We start from the raw sequence: 13,920 nt of genomic DNA, 5'->3' as shown, positions 1-13,920 counted from the left end.
CTCGGTCCTTGCCATTAGAACGGAACTTTCCCATTCTAAGGCCTTTGGTTGGGCCAAGGTGACTGCCGAGGATCTTGGAGAATGCATCCAAGCTTTTGCGATAGCCATGGCAGAGCTCATGGGTGTCGATGAGGTCGAGAGGGCTGGATTTCCATAGGGGGCGCCACCGCCGGGAAAGGAAGGTTGTTCGCGCCCCATATTTGATTGGGAGGAGGGAGATGATGACTCTCAACATATCATCGGGGAGGCTCCTGATGAAGTCTAGGCCTACTAGAGTCGCTTGCGGTTCTAGCTCGCCCGCCTCCGCTTGTTGGCAGCCCCGTTCTCCACCTCCGGAGTCTCCTTGTCAGCGGCGCTTTCTAATAGAAATGGGAGTACATGGAATATTTAGGTTAAACAGGGCAATAGAAAAGTGTATTGGTAACTAGAAGTTATTAGGTAGGAATATAGTAAGAAAAGGGAATAACAATTGGTTGCTTAAATACTACACAATTCATTTGACATTGTTGGGTAAGTCAACATGCAGATAGTTAAAAAGAAAACTTACTTCGAACAAAGTCTGGACGGATGATTTTGTCGGGGAAGTTAGCATATATCTCATGACCAAGCCCTTTTATGTGCAGTGCAATTTTAGTGCCAGCTTTCGGTACATAGATCTTTACAATTTCTTTCCAAAAGCCAGTGCCAAAATAAGAGTCACCACGTTCATCAAGTCTTACAGTAGCAACGATTACAATCCATGATTTGTGTGCAGTATGACATCCGTGGAGCCTTCATCTATGTAAAGGGAAAAATTGTGCACTACATAATCTGTTGCATAGCAAGGGATGTTTTGCATAAAATGGTAGGATTGTTAAAGAAAATGTGGTAACATGCAAATATGGGCCCAAATTGAAAGAACTGTACATCAGTTGAAATCGAAAGACAAAAATCTATAATTAAACAGATAGGGTAAACATGATGTCATGTAAATATGAGAGTAATCGAAAGAACAATACATCATTAATTTTCCTAATATAGAAAGAAGAGGGGAAAATCCCCTTTGACGTATATGGTGCATGTGGCACCTTTTATCCAAATGTAGCAATATTTAGAATATGTTTAGGAAAGTAGGCCATGCCAACCGATTTAGGGTGATATTGAACATACCGCACGCGTCCTCAAATTATCTGGTATGGTGGGATGGAATCTCTGGCGGAGGTTGCAAAGTCCTGAAGTGTCGGCGCACTGTACATTATATGAATGAAAGAAAACCCTCAAATCAGCTCGAATAAAGTGAATTCACGGCGATTTTCGTCGGGTGATGAAAGGAGGTAGATAAACTGGGATAAGAGATGAGATAATATCTCGTTAAATTAGTTACCTTGTCATCCATGAGAAAGAACCCGCAGTACGGCAGATTCCCCAACCGAGCAGAGCTGGGTCGACCGCGAGCAGCATCGAGAAAGTCGATGGCGATAGGCGGCGGCAAGCGGAAGTGGCGAAATGCGATGGGCTTTGCTGACAGCCTGGCGGCGGTGGCAGGCGGCGAGCTAAGTGTTTACCGCCGTGATAGGTGGTGCCATGGCATAGACGTGGAGGAGCTTGGGCAGGTGTGAACGGGGAACGTGTAGGGGAACGCAGTAATTTCAAAAAAAATCCTATGCACACACAAGATCATGGTGATGCATAGCAACGAGAGGGGAGAGTGTCGTCCACGTACCCTCGTAAACCGTAAGCGAAAGCGTTATGACAACGTGGTTGATGTAGTCGTACGTCTTCACGATCGATCGATCCTAGTACTGAACGTACGGCACCTCCGTGATCTGCACACGTTCAGCTCGATGACGTCCCACTCACGATCCAGTAGAGCTTCGAGGGAGAGTTTCGTCGTCGCGACGGCGTGATGACGGTGATGATGATGCTACCGGAACAGGGCTTCGCCTAAGCACCACTACGATATAACCGAGGTGCATTATGGTGGAGGGGGGCACCGCACACGGCTAAAAGATCAATAATCAACTTGTGTGTCTAGGGGTGCCCCCTGGCCACGTATATAAAGGAGTGGAGGAGGGGGAGGGCCGGCCCTCCTATGGCGCGCCCTGGAGGAGTCCTACTCCCACCGGGAGTAGGATTCCCCCCCTCCCTAGTTGGACTAGGAGAGAAGGAAGGGGGCGAGAGGGAGGAAGGAAAGGGGGGCGCCTCCCTCCTAGTCCAATTCAGACCAGAGAGAGGGGGGCGCACGGCCTGCCCTGGTCTCCTCTCTCTCTCTCCACTATGGCCCAATAAGGCCCATACATTTACCGGGGGGTTCCGGTAACCTCCCGGTACTCCGGTAAAATCCCGATTTCACCCGGAACTATTCCGATGTCCAAATATAGGCTTCCAATATATCGATCTTTATGTCTCGACCATTTCAAGACTCCTCGTCATGTTCGTGGTCATAGGGACTCCGAGCTACCTTCGGTACATCAAAAACCATAAACTCATAATACAGATCATCACCGAACGTTAAGCGTGCGGACCCTACGGGTTCGAGAACTCTGTAGACATGACCGAGACATGTCTCCGGTCAATAACCAATAGCGGAACCTGGATGCACATATTGGCTCCTACATGGTCTACGAAGATCTTTATCGATCAAACCGCATAACGGTATGCGTTGTTCCCTTTGTCATCGGTATGTTACTTGCCCGAGAGTCGATCGTCGATATCTCAATACCTAGTTCAATCTCGTTACCGGCAAGTCTCTTTACTCGTTTCGTAATGCTACATCCAGTAACTAACTCATTAGCTACATTGCTTGCAAGGCTTATTGTGATGTGCATTACCGAGAGGGCCCAGAGATACCTCTCTGACAATCGGAGTGACAAATCCTAATCTCGATCTATGCCAACTCAACAAGTACCATTGGAGACACCTGTAGTGCACTTTTATAATCACCTAGTTACGTTGTGACGTTTGATAGCACACAAAGTGTTTCTCCGGTACTCGGGAGTTGCATAATCTCATAGTCATAGGAACATGTATAAGTCATGAAGAATGCAATAGCAACAAACTAAACGATCAAGCTAACGGATGGGTCAAGTCAATCACATCATTCTCTAATGATGTGATCCCGTTAATCAAATGACAACTAATGTCTATGGTTAGGAAACATAACCATCATTGATTCAACGAGCTAGTCAAGTAGAGGCAAACTAATGACACTTTGTTTGTCTACTAGTTGCTGAGGCGCGCCCAGGGCATGCCTCCTCTGCATGCATGTGCGTACCAACCTAGCTATTGTAGTTGACAACGTGCTTGTACCGTGCCTAGCTATCCTGGGTGTTGCCCTTTTCAATTGTTTTTTTTTCATGAGTAGCACATGTGCACGTAACTATTTGCTGAACTTTGGAAAGCAAAGCAATCCAATAGCAGTGACAGTACCATCTTATTGATTGGGAAAATAAAATACAGCAGTAGAAATGCAATACTGGCTGTGCACATTCATAAAAATACATTAGGTGAGAGCATCATACATATGGATAAGCTTATATGAACAGAGAAGTAGCAGTTTTGTAGCCTAAATGACTGATTACGAATAAGAGAAGTGCTTCAAAAGCAAATGCACACTTAGCCGGTCAAGTCGACCTCGATGACCACCGCCTTTTTCACATCTGCTCCTGCTGCTACCTAGTCGTCGAGTCAACCTGAACGACCACTGCATCGGCAAGCGTGTAGAGTGCTGGTACCCGACGGCATTGAGCTCGTGGAGGCTCAGACTCACGTTATAGCCCGCGCTGTGCGGAGGAAATAAGATGTAAATAAGTTAGACACTTGTTCATGGCTTGTAGATAGCTGCGAGAGTAAATGCTTCAAATCACTCTTGTTCAGAAAGTGGATTCATTCTCTAATATAAGTAGACAGAGTACATGTGAAGCTTCATATCTAAATGGACAATTGTGTGACCATGACGGCAAAATGTATCTCGATAAGTTGGATGGTGAGGCTAGTACAATATAGGATTTCTCAGGTATGGCATTCATACAAGAATATTCAGAGTTCCAGTCAGGTCAGAGCTACACATAGTGCACTGGGCTAGCTAAATTCAGAAACATGGCATCTAGATGTTCAACTGGTCAAAAGGTACAGATTTAAAATTAAGATTCAAGATCAAATTAGTTTTCATTTGTGGGACACTTTTCTCATAATTTCAGCATAAAAGGTGAAGTACTATTTGACCCCATTTTTTAGTAACCATCAGTACTGTTCCAAAATGAGGACATTTAAAAACTCTTTTCTTTTCTTATCGGAAAGTCTGAAGTTACGTATGGCTTACTGAGTCGAGCAAGATGTTGTAGGCCTTGTAGATCACTGGCGAGATAGCATCAAGAAAGTCCCTTAGCCGCGCCAATAGCAATCTTCATCCTTGGTCATTTTTTATCCTTGTCATCCACGGAAGGGAGCAATTTATACCTGAAGGAAATATGATCTTTTAGGTCAGTTTCCTCCACATTGACGAAGAGTTGTAACTTGCATGTACCAAGAAGCTAGTCGAATAATTAATTAGGAAATCCAAAATATCTAGTATCCCATTTTACTAAATATCCAATATCTACATTCATGTGATTTTAAAAATAGAAAGTGTTGACCCTTTGGAAGGGAGAGAACTCAACTATCCTCTTGACTTATAGAAAAGAAACTTCACATGACAAGAACATCTCATTGACAATGGATGAGATGACACTCATACATACTCGGATTTCCAAATTAACATTTTTTATCTTGTTGGTCTCAAGAACCACCAGACGTACTAATACCTGTAATGATCAATTGACAACAGAAAGCAGTAAAAAACTCACTTTTGAAGAGGTGTGTCTCAAGGCTACCAATGCTCATGCACTTGTACACCAGCATCCTGTGTTCATCCTCATAGCACTACTCAACCAATTTACCAGGTTCTTCTGCCTCAGTTGCCCAAGATAGAAAACCTCAGCCTACAAGAACATAACCATATAAGCTAGCCATTCATCAGCCAGGCTTCGAAATGGATCTGGCAAGCACATGATCGTGCTGGCGCGTGAGAGCGCTTTGTTTCACACTCACCAGCCACTCTTTGTCGCTACTGCAGTTAGCATATGCATAATGTATATGTACAGATCATTATAATCAAATATTATGTATGCCATAAATTCCTGAATTTCATCTGTTAAACAAGCAATATATGTGCCATCCATCAAGTTTTGCACAACGGCTAGTACCCTTCATTACCTCGTTTGTGGACTCTCTAGTCACCCTATCCAGTTGCCCCCGCCTAGGCCCTAGTTTCTTTTCTGGTTTTCCATTGCAACTACCCCTCTGGTTGGGAGTTCCCTCAACAACCAACCAATGTAATTATGTAAAGCAAGATTTTATTTTATAAGGCAGTGGGAGCTTCTCTCAACTGTCATTCAAGGTTAAAAAATGGGCAAAGATATCTAACTATGTACACATTTGTATGTAACTTCATAGATTCTTAATGAGTTGGCAATCCTGACTCCTAAATTAAACTACAGTGCGAAACAGAAGAATGTTTCAAATTTATTCATAAGATAGAAAGGGAAGTGCACATAAGGAAATGTACCCCTGCTTTTGATAGCATCGTAATAAAACACGTGTGGATGAAACCATTAGTTCTTGAATCCCTGACCCAAATCCTCTAAATCAAAAGGGTCCACCAGATGTTAAAAACATTTAATACAAGTCTTAGAAGTTTCGTAGAAAATTGCAACAGGCATTGAAGTGAATACAACGGGAGCACAGAAATACAGAACAATGTTTACTTCATTTTAACCTGCATTGAGGTGAATACAACCAGCGTTGAAGCAAATATTGACCATAATTTAGTAGACAAAACAGTGCAGTTCAACAAAGGAGAGTTAAACAACCACTATCACTTTTGAAACCCATCATGTCATCTTTTCGTTTTTCAACTTTTCAGCATGGACTGCACAAATAAATCACTACTGTCCAAATTCAGCATTCATTGCACAAGCAAATTAAGGACATGGGGATAAGGGCATCTCCAGCCAGGCCCTCAAGAAGGCTCCCCAGGCGCATTTTTAGACACCGGCGGGCAAAAAACGACCCACTCGGGGTCTCAGGAACCAGTTTTGCGCCGGTTTTGACGAAAGTTACGGCCGGCACACGCAAGGCAAACCCAGCACGCCGGGGAGCAGCTGGGGGCGCCGGCGCTATAATTTAACTACAAAAGGCCCACTGTCAGCCTCTCTAGTCTCTCTCTCCTCCTTTTTCCTCGCTAGGCCCACCAGATTGTGCATGCAAAAGAGGACAAAGCTCTCTCCTCTCTCTCTCCCGCATGCCCCGCCACCCCTGCTCCTCGCTCCTCGACTCTCTCTCCTCTCTCCCCTGCTCCTCACTCCGGCGAGCCGCCCCTTCCTCCTCCCCTTCCTCGCCGCCCTGGCTCTCGGAGGCGTCGGAGACCTGGGCGTCCACGGACGGCTCCTGGCTGACCGCCTTGGGCTTGCGGCGAGACGGCGTCGTGGGCGCCCAGGGAGGGGAAAAGCTCGACGTCCCGCGGCGGCGGCGACCACCTAACCATCTTCTCCCCAGCAGGGCGAGGAGAGGCTTGCTCGCGGGTGTGGACGAGCTCCTCCTCTGCCCGAGCTCCTCCTCCTCCGCCCGAGCTCCTCCTCCTCCACCACGCGTCCTTCTCCAACGCCATGCCCTCGCCTCGCCGCGCCCGGCACGCCGCCGCCCTTGCCTCGCCGCGCCCGGCACACCGCCGCCCTCGCCTCGCTGCCCCGCCCCAGCCGGCTCCCGCGCGGAGTTGGAGAGCACCGGCCTTGGGCGACGGGGACGGGGACATGGCCAGCACCGGGCGACTGGTGCAGGGCACGAGGAGGTGGTCAGGCTGCCGTGCCGGTCCTGGCAGCGCGCGCACGCGCAGGGGGCGCAGGGGAGGCTGTTTCCGCTCATGCTCAGGTGGTCGTCCTCGGCGGCGCGGTGGCCGCGATGCGACGACGGCCTTCCTGCATGCCAACAACCAGGCGCGGGCGGGGCCAGTGGAGGCGAGGAGCGGGACTACGGGCGGCATGGATGCGCTGCTGGAAGGCGAAGCGGCCTTCGATGGCCCCGTGGCCTCAGACGGGACGGTGGCGAGGACGACAGCCTCGCTTGGGGAGGAAACGGCTGGAGATTTTCTCGTTCGCAGGACAAAATTTTCGCCGGCAGCCCCCCAAGCGGCGAGAAAAATGCCTCCTGGGGGGCCAAACGGTTGGAGATGCCCTAAAGGAGAAGATGTACCCTGTGCATGGTCATCTAAACCCTTAATGAAGTGCTAGCACGCATACCTAAAGAGCCAAGAAACCTGTGACCAACCGAAGTTGTGTCTGATGGATCAGGTAGGAATCGACACCACGATCAGTACCTGCAAGACAACACATAATTATACAGTATCAATCAGGACAAATACTGCAAAATCAAAGGTAACAACACTAAGAAGAAATGTATATATAATTGCAGGTGATGTGTATAGGATTCTTTGAGTGGCAAAGGTGTTGCTCATGTGGCAAATGTAATAACGGATGTGTGGCTTCCTTGTAGAGACGCCTCAAATTTGTGAGCTACTTCCTATAGAGCCTCACTTTGTTCCCCATATGCATTGACCATCTGTAAAACGATGATGATACACCTAAACTTTACAAAGCTACAAAGAGATGGACATTAAGCATTGAGGACTGAGGACTGGACACAGTAGAATGAACGCCGTGGTAGTACCTGCCCTGTTCTCACATTCAATGTGCACAATCTAATGCTAATAATAACCAAATCTAAATGAAAATGATGTGTAAGTTTTAGTAATGTGTGGCCCTCTATCTAGGATCACACTCATTTAACCCTGCCGCACCCCCTCCACGCGATGTAAGTACTCAGCCCCCTCCCCCAATGTAACTTGCTTGACAAGACTTTAATAACTCTTTTAATACAAAGATTGTAGGAAAACTCTCCTACGGTCATTTACGGTTCAAAAAAAAGTTTTAGTAATGTGTGGTAGAACCCAACTGAGAGCAGTGGAGACAAGATCAAACTGTAGCTCACCATTACACAGAAGAAGAGGATAGTGCGTGCATTTTATTTAGCTTCAGATGCTGAGTTTCCATATTTTTCTGCTCTCAAAATAGGCACATAAGATCTGAGCATCACAACGTTTCCCGCTAACTAAAAGGGCAGGTACATGATGAGAACAATTCACACCAGTAAATTAGATGAAGCTCTATACCAGTTCATTTGCAACATACATACAACCTACTTCTGGAACCATAATTAGTTCAAAACACTAAAAGGAACACTTATCAATTATTATCACTTTAAATTTGGCTTTCCATCACTATATTCATTCATCTTTTGCTGCTAGCCAAATCTGAATATATCAGATCAACAAAAGTAGACATGTCGTTAAATTCATAAAAAAGTAATTATTAGTTTCCAAAGGCACCAACAGGATACAAGAAAAAGACATGCCGAAACACTGCCACTAAGCTATGAAGACTCCATCCAAAAGTACAGCTACGCCACTCAGCAAATGTAATCATGTTACAACAATTAGCTGCTTGCAAAGGAAATAAGGATCATCTTGGAGTGGCCTCAAGGAGATATTAACTGCTTTCAACTTAGTAAATAATGTAAAACTAATCCATGCCGATGAAGCAACAAATAGGTACTGTTAGCTTTGTTACTTGACATGCAACTAACAAAAGTTAATTTTTCAGGCAGTGAAAAAAATATTAACAGCAAAGCATGAATAAGAAAATTGTGTTATTGTGGTAATCAGCAGAGACCTAAAAAGTAGTTATCTAGCCAATTAGATAAAAGACATTGATTTGAGTATACCTGCACTCAAATCTTTCATAAACTATCGTTCGTTCTTGGTCTGCATCATATGAACGCAAAGTAAGTTTTCCCGTTTACTCTTGTCTTTTCAAGGAACATGGTTCTAGGAACATGACAAAGGAAGTGAATTGGTAAAATTTCCCCCAAAAACATTAGCCATGGAATGTACACAACAGGAGCATACCAGGCTGAATCTCAAGATGGTGTGGCCTAGCTGAATGGGGAGGTGATTCCTGACCTGTCTCCACTCACTGGTGAGGAAGGAAGCGAAAAATTAAAGAAGGGGAAGATAAAGAAAGTGGACAGCTAAAATCCAAGGAACAAATGCTCAGCAACCAACCAAAATACCCAAACAATATTCCAAAGATGTAGCAGAGGCAAGAAGAAGCCAAAAGAGAAATAGGAGATGCAAAGAAGACAAACTCTAAGACAAAAAAATAGTGTGATCAGATCCACGGGTGTAGGCACTCACCTCAACTAAAGCCACACTTGTAAACCTTGAAGTCTCACAAACCTGTAGAAACCAGGGACTGGCGGTGTGGACAGATGGGGAGGCTAATCAAACCGAGAGGAGGAGCTGATGAGAGTGAAGGGAATGGGAAAGGTCAGACATAGCTAGAACTGGAGGCGCAGCATCATGCAACCACCTGAAAACCATCAGATCTGATAAAGAACACATCTAGCTTGCAGAAAAATCAGTGGAGGAAGGAAGGATTGGACCTTATCGGTGTTGATGATCTGGGTCTCGAGCTGTCCTGATAGCTGGAGAGAGAGAACTTGCCGGGCCACTCGCCGAGGAGCACGCCATCCGTTTTGGCGGCGGCGACTGAACCCTAGCCGGTCGCCTCTGTCGGCGGTGGAGGAAGGAGGTGGCGTCGCGAGGATGGAGGTACGGCGACATCTTGCTCCAGCCGGAGGAGGGGAGTAGGCGGCATGCACAAGAAGGAAGGGGATCAGACCACCGAGGGGAGGAGACGTGCCTGCGAAGGAGAAGGGGAGGACGAGGGCGTGGGGCTCGACACAGTGTTGACTGCATACGAGCATGAAACCTCGGGAAGGTGTTACCTGGGCTAGATAGATCATGCGACAGTAAAATTCGACGTGGCATAGGCGAGCGAGCGCCCTTTGCGCGACTCGTAAAGGGTTCAATATATTCACACATGTATTAAGTTTCCGGTTAATATAATTCAAATATGAATAATAAACAGTTATCATGATATAAATAAATATAAAATAACAACTTTATTATTGTCTTTAGAGCATATTTCCTTCAGTCTCTCACTTGCATTAGAGTCAATAATCTAGATTACATTATAATGATTCTAAGATTCATGGATTCTTGGTGCTGATCATGTTTTGCTCGTGAGAGAGGCTTAGTCAATGGGTCTGAAACATTCAGATTCGTATGTATCTTGAAAATCTCTATGTCTCCCTCTTTGACATGATCGCGGATGGAATTGAAGCATCTCTTGATGTGCTTGGTTTTTTTGTGAAATCTGGATTCCTTTGCCAGGGCAATTGCACCAGTATTGTCACAAAAGATTTTCATTGGACCCGATGCACTAGGTATGACACCTAGATCGGATATGAACTCCTTCATCCAGACTCCTTCATTTGCTGCTTCCGAAGCAGCTATGTACTCTGCTTCACACGTAGATCCCACCACGACGCTTTTTTTAGAACTGCACCAACTGATAGCTCCACTGTTCAATAAAAACACGTATCCGGTTTGTGACTTAGAGTCATCCAGATCAGTGTCAAATCTTGCATCGACGTAACCATTTACAACGAGCTCTTTGTCACCTGCATAAACAAGAAACATATCCTTAGTCCTTTTCAGGTATTTCAGGATGTTCTTGACCACTGTCTAGTGATCCACTCCTGGATTACTTTGGTACCTCCCTGCTAAACTTATAGCAAGGCACACATCAGGTCTGGTACACAACATTTTATACATGATAGAGCCTATGGCTGAAGCATAGGGAACACCTTTTATTTTCTCTCTATCTTCTGCACTGGTCGGGCATTGAGTCTGACTCAACTTCACACCTTATAACACAGGCAAGAACCCTTTCTTTGCTTGATCCATTTTGAACTTCTTCAAAACTTTATCAAGGTATGTGCTTTGTGAAAGTCCAATTAAGCGTCTTGATTTATCTCTATAGATCTTGATGCGCAATATATAAGCAGCTTCACCGAGGTCTTTCATAGAAAAACTCGTATTCAAGTATCCTTTTATGCTATCCAGAAATTCTATATCATTTCCAATCAATAATATGTCATCCACATATAATATTAGAAATGCTACAGGACTCCCACTCACTTTCTTGTAAATACAGCCTTCTCCAAAAGTCTGTATAAAACCATATGTTTTGATCACACTATCAAAACGTTTATTCCAACTCTGAGATGCTTGCACCAGTCCATAGATGGATCGCTGGAGCTTGCACACTTTGTTAGCTCCCTTTGGATCGATAAAACCTTCAGGTTGCATCATATATAACTCTTCTTCCAGAAATGCATTCAGGAATGCAGTCTTTACATCCATTTGCCAAATTTCGTAATCATAAAATGCGGCAATTGCTAACATGATTCGGACGGACTTAAGCATCGCTACGGGTGAGAAGGTCTCATCGTAGTCAATTCCTTGAACTTGTCGAAAACCTTTCGCAACAAGTCAAGCTTTGTAAACAGTAACATTACCGTCAGCGTCAGTCTTCTTCTTGAAGATCCATTTATTCTCGATGGCTTGCCGATCATCGGGCAAGTCAACCAAAGTCCATACTTTGTTCTCATACATGGATCCCATCTCAGATTTCATGGCCTCAAGCCATTTTGTGGAATCTGGGCTCATCATCGCTTCCTCATAATTCGTAGGTTCGTCATCGTCAAGTAACATGACCTCTAGAACAGGATTACCGTTCCACTCTAGTGCGGATCTTACTCTGGTTGACCTACGAGGTTCGGTAGTAACTTGATCAAAAGTTTCATGATCATAACCATTAGCTTCCTCACTTATTGGTGTAGGAATCACTGGAACTGATTTCAGTGATGAACTACTTTCCAATAAGGGAGAAGGTACAATTACCTCGTCAAGTTCTACTTTCCTCCCACTCACTTCTTTCGAGAGAAACTCCTTCTTTAGAAAGGATCCATTCTTAGCAACGAATATCTTGCCTTCGGATCTGTGATGGAAGGTGTACCCAACAGTCTCCTTTGGGTATCCTATGAAGACACATTTCTTTGATTTGGGTTCGAGCTTATTGAGGGAGTCCTGGACTAAGGGGTCCTCGGGCGTCCGGCCTGTTATCTATGGGCCGAACTGATGGGCCGTGAAGATATGAAGACCAAAGACTGTACCCGTGTCCGGATGAGACTCTCCTTGACGTGGAAAGCAAGCTTGGCGAACAACTATGAAGATTCCCTCGTATGTAACTGACTCTATGTAACCCTAGATCCCCCCGGTGTCTATATAAACCGGAGGGTGTAGTCCGGAAAGGATATACTTAATACCTTAGTCATATAGGCTAGACTTCTATGGTTTAGCCATTACGATCTCGTGGTAGATCAACTCTTGTAATACTCATATTCATTAATATCAATCAAGCAGGACGTAGGGTATTACCTGTTGGGGAACGTAGTAATTTCAAAAATTTCCTACGCACACGCAAGATCATGGTGATGCATAGCAACGAGAGGGGAGAGTGTTGTCTACGTACCCTCGTAGACCGAAAGCGGAAGCGTTATATCAACGCGGTTGATGTAGTCGTACGTCTTCACGATCCGACCGATCCAAGCACCGAAACTACGGCACCTCCGAGTTCTAGCACACGTTCCGCTCGATGACGATCCCCGGACTCTGATCCAGCAAAGTGTCGGGGAAGAGTTCCGTCAGCACGACGGCGTGGTGACGATCTTGATGTTCTACCGTCGCAGGGCTTCGCCTAAGCTCCGCTACAATATTATCGAGGATTATGGTGGAAGGGGGCACCGCACGCGGCTAAGAGAACGATCACGAAGATCAACTTGTGTGTCTATGGGGTGCCCCCTGCCCCCGTATATAAAGGAGTGGAGGAGGGGAGGGCCGACCCTCTCTATGGAGCGCCCTAGGGGAGTCCTACTCCCACCGGGAGTAGGATTCCCCCTTTCCTAGTCCAACTAGGAGTCCTTCCAAGTATTAGGAGTAGGAGACAAGGAAGGGGAAGAGGGAAGAGAAGGAAGGAGGGGGCGCAGCCCCTCCCCCTAGTCCAATTCGGACTAGGCCTTGGGGGGCGCGCCGCCTGCCTCTCCCTTTCCCCTAAAGCCCAATAAGGCCCATATACTTCTTCTCCCGTATTCCCGTAACTCCCCGGTACTCCGAAAAATACCCGAACCACTCGGAACCTTTCCGATGTCCGAATATAGTCGTCCAATATATCGATCTTTACGTCTCGACCATTTCGAGACTCCTCGTCATGTCCCTGATCTCATCCGGGACTCCGAACTCCTTTGGTACATCAAAACTCATAAACTCATAATATAACCGTCATCGAAACCTTAAGCGTGCGGACCCTACGGGTTCGAGAACAATGTAGACATGACCGAGACACGTCTCCGGTCAATAACCAATAGCGGAACCTGGATGATCATATTGGCTCCCACATATTCTATGAAGATCTTTATCTGTCAGACCGCATAACAACATACGTTGTTCCCTTTGTCATCGGTATGTTACTTGCCCGAGATTCGATCGTTGGTATCTCAATACCTAGTTCAATCTCGTTACCGGAAAGTCTCTTTACTCGTTCCGTAATACATCATCTCACAACTAACTCATTAGTTGCAATGCTTGCAAGGCTTATGTGATGTGCATTACCGAGAGGGCCCAGAGATACCTCTCTGACAATCGGAGTGACAAATCCTAATCTCGAAATACGCCAACCCAACTTGTACCTTTGGAGACACATGTAGAGCACCTTTATAATCACCCAGTTACGTTGTGACGTTTGGTAGCACACAAAGTGTTCCTCTGGCAAACGGGAGTTGCATAATCTCATAGTCATAGGAACATGTATAAGTCATGAAGAA

General features: G+C 45.7%; 1 long non-coding RNA gene across 3 annotated transcripts; it reads right to left on the bottom strand.

The window, feature by feature from the left end:
* Nucleotides 1-3,393: 3,393 nt before the first annotated feature.
* Nucleotides 3,394-9,877, bottom strand: LOC125542756. 3 transcript variants are annotated; one of them, XR_007298042.1, is made up of 8 exons: nucleotides 9,574-9,877; nucleotides 9,326-9,430; nucleotides 9,038-9,104; nucleotides 8,062-8,956; nucleotides 7,314-7,390; nucleotides 4,824-4,958; nucleotides 4,301-4,437; nucleotides 3,394-3,761 (listed from the first exon to the last, which is right to left on the bottom strand). It is a non-coding gene; the product is annotated as an uncharacterized LOC125542756 (long non-coding RNA). The 3 variants fall into 3 exon arrangements; XR_007298043.1 differs by having other exon boundaries at nucleotides 8,854-8,956; XR_007298041.1 differs by having other exon boundaries at nucleotides 7,314-8,956.
* Between the last annotated feature and the right edge of the window lie 4,043 nt (nucleotides 9,878-13,920).

Source organism: Triticum urartu, chromosome 3, assembly GCF_003073215.2.
Source record: "Triticum urartu cultivar G1812 chromosome 3, Tu2.1, whole genome shotgun sequence".
Classification (NCBI taxonomy): domain Eukaryota; kingdom Viridiplantae; phylum Streptophyta; class Magnoliopsida; order Poales; family Poaceae; genus Triticum; species Triticum urartu.
This window is presented reverse-complemented; position numbering and strand designations above follow the sequence as displayed.